The following is a 3,625-nucleotide window of genomic DNA, read 5'->3' on the forward strand; positions in this document are numbered from 1 at the left end:
AAGGAGGAATTTGGATTGTGAGAAGCGTCTTCCACAACCAAAACTGATTTATTGAAATCAAATAGGAGTCTTTAATAATCAATGATCAATTTTGAACAAACTGAATCAGACTCACACTTCAGCTAGAATCTCTTTCTCATTGAAATCCTTTTCAATTAAATTATTGTTCTCTTTTGCTTTTAGATTTTAACTCATCAAAACAAACCCCCCCTCTTTTACTTATTTGTTATTACTTGCCTTAGTCATTATTAGGAAGATACTTGGTGTCAATTCCCTGTGGTTCGACCCTATTACCACTATCTACAAATTTATTTGTTGATTGATAATAGGTTTATTTTTTACGGTTTCGACAACCGCTTATCAAGCACTATTTGCAAACACAAGTCGTAATTTACCTAAAGGCCATTAAAAATGATTGAGTTTCGCTAGGATCATATACTTCAATATATTTGCCAAACAACATTTGTCACTCTATTTTAAAAGCTTGTAAGGAATTAGTCATGAATATTGCTCTCCAAACAATGATACATCCTTAAGTTTTATAACCGCCTGTAATTTCATTCTCAAAGGCAAGTGCCATATGATATAACTATTCATAATTTATTAGATTAAAATATTAAAATAAGTTTTTAACCACATATGCGCACACTCTATTTTGCTTTATTTTTATATTAAAAGAGAGTATATATTAAACTAAGTAATAGTGGATATTTATCTAGTGGACAGTTACAAAGAGTTGCTTTATGTCTCTTTTAGAAAGCTTGTATACATTTTATTTAATAGATAAACCAAGTGCATATTTAGATTCTAAGCAACATATTGTTGCTTCAAAAAACATAAAGTGGTTTCTTCTCCATGCAAAGAAAGTTGCTTTCATGGCACTGCATGTTTTCAAAATAGCAACTCACCTTGTTGATAGAGTTTTCTATATGAGGGGAAGCGTTTTTGGATTGCATAACAAATTCTCCTCACACATCGTCCACTGGAATAAATATCTTGCACTATCTCATCCAGATTTAAATTAGTTTTCATCATACGATATGATTCTTATTCAAAAAATAAAAGTATGCTAAATCATATTCTTACAGTTTTCTCTTATTGTATTTTTTTATGATGACCTTTCTTTGATGACCTTCAACTGCTTCGTTAGTGTAATTATTTCACAATAGTTTGTATTGTACACGCCAATTTCTAATAATGGTTCGATTTATTTAGTCATTTTTAAAGATTTTAAGTCATATTTGGCTAAAATGATAAAAATGGAATTATTTAATTATGTATACAAAACATAAGGGTGAATTTAAATTTATTTGTAAAATGTGTTTAGTGAAGGGTGACTTAAGGTCAGTTTGGCGCTGCCACAGGGAGGGAAAAAAGGCAAGTGTTATTAAAAGAAGTTAGGCCAATTAATTCAAATAATTCAAACATCTTGGTCAATTCATATTTATATCCTAAACTTTCAATTTTAAATAATTAAATCAAACCTTTAAGATTTTTCATGATTTTATTCATGAGCCCAAATTAGTTTTGATCAAAATTTGATATTGTCACCCTATTATCATACTTGGCACTTTTATTTTTTTTTTCAATTTATATTTTTGACTTATTGACTAAAATAATCTAAACATTTTTATAAATCTACATTTGTATCTCAACCTTTTTAGTTTATTGGACAAAATAACCTAAACCTTTCAAAAAATTTACACTTATATTCCAATCATTCAATATTATATAGCTGTGAAAATAATTATTAAGATACCCAAAATATCAATGGTTGTATCCTTGGCTAAGATACCGGCAAAGAAAAGAAAATTAAATTGGTTAATAGCTTTTTTCGCAGTTTTGACTATAACAAAGAGGATAGAACATAAACGAATGATGATAAAAAGAAAAAAGAAATAATGGATAAAGGAAGGGTTAATTTGGAGAAAAAGACAGTTAGGAAGAGATAAATATTTATTTTTCAAACTAATCTCCATTACCCATTACTCATTTCTTTATTGTTACTTTGTTTATTTAGATTTTATCATCTCCCTTGCAACTAGAGTTACAAAGTTTTTTTTTTCCTGTGTTGATGCTGATACAGGACTATTTAGACTCCGTCAGGAGTTTTAATCAATATCGTTTGGCTAAGACGGAATAAGAGAAAAGATAGGCTAGAAGACGAAAAGTCTTATTGAAATTCCTTAAAGATTGAAAAGTGTCTTTCTAATAGTCAAGTGAGGCTATTTATAATAAAAATAAAACCCTAATATGCAAAATTATGAAAATACCCAAAATATCCAAAAAAAATAATTAAAATGCAAAAGTTAGCCCCGGTCTAAGTCTGCCGTAAAATCCAAGGCTAGTTGCTCCGTGTCATTCCCTTCCACTTGTAAAGAACTCGTCCTCGAGTTGCCATCAGCAGGGTAGTACTGATCTGCCACATTAAACGTCTTGGAAATTTTCATTTCATGTGGGAGGTCAAGAACATAGGCATTGTCATTGATCTTCTGAATGATCCGGAATGGACCAATCTTCTTGGCGTCAAGCTTTTTCTGTCCTCCACCATGCTCCTTGCGTAAATACACCATAACTTGGTCACCGACATTGAAGGACTTGAAACGCCTATATTTATCAACTGTAGCTTTATATTTGTCATCGGCTTCTGAAAGGTATTGTTGTACCTATTTGAAAACATCCACGTGCTGCTTTGCCAAGTTGCTTGCTGCAATACTATTGTAAGCAAATTCCACCTGGTCTTGGAGGATTTCACTCTCCTTTGGACTCATTTTGTAATGAGGCAGATTCGGTAATTTTGATCCAGGAATGAGATCCATCTGATGTTGGATATCCCGCGGAGGTGGAAGCTTTGATGATTCCTCCACTATTTTAGGAAACTCCTTCAACAGCTCTTTGACGGGTGGTGGTAAAGGTGGTGCATCCTCCATTGTACTTTTTTCTCTCACCAATAAAGTCAGTGTGCCCCCAGATTTCTCAACTGCGCCTGATAGCTTCTGCACTCCCGTAGAAATAGCAACAACATTCTTCTCTTCCACTTTAGAATGTTTCGCAGAACCGGAAGGCAAGATAGTAATCTTCTTTTGATTCCACGTGAACATGTATGAGTTCTCCTTCCCTTTATACAAAGCATCAACATCGAACTGCCAAGGGCGACCTAGCAAAATTCCACAGCAATCCATATCCACAACATCACAATTAACAAGTTCAGTATAAGATTTACCGATTGAGATAGGCACGCTGCAGATTCTGTTGACCTCAATTGTCCGACCTTCCTTAATCCATCCGACTTTGTATGGTGAAGGATGCGGTTGTATAGGCAACTGCAATTTCTCCACCAATTGCTTAGCTATCAGATTCTCACAACTGCAGCTATCTATAATTAGCCTGCAAATTGCCTCTCCTACTCGGCACTTTGCCTGGAAAATCTTCCTCCTTTGCGTCTCATCCTCCTGTTTTGTTGAATATAAGATTTTCTTCACCACATAGGTGACCTTAGGATTGGAGGCCACAAGATTGGTGGCCACAGGATTGGCGACTGGTTGGGGGAGTGCGGCGGCGGCGGGTTGGTGGATTCCCTGCTGCAGGGTCAGTTGTCCGATCATCTCCCTCAATTCTGCCAAAG

The sequence above is a fragment of the Manihot esculenta genome, chromosome 9, assembly GCF_001659605.2.
Source record: "Manihot esculenta cultivar AM560-2 chromosome 9, M.esculenta_v8, whole genome shotgun sequence".
NCBI lineage: Eukaryota > Viridiplantae > Streptophyta > Magnoliopsida > Malpighiales > Euphorbiaceae > Manihot > Manihot esculenta.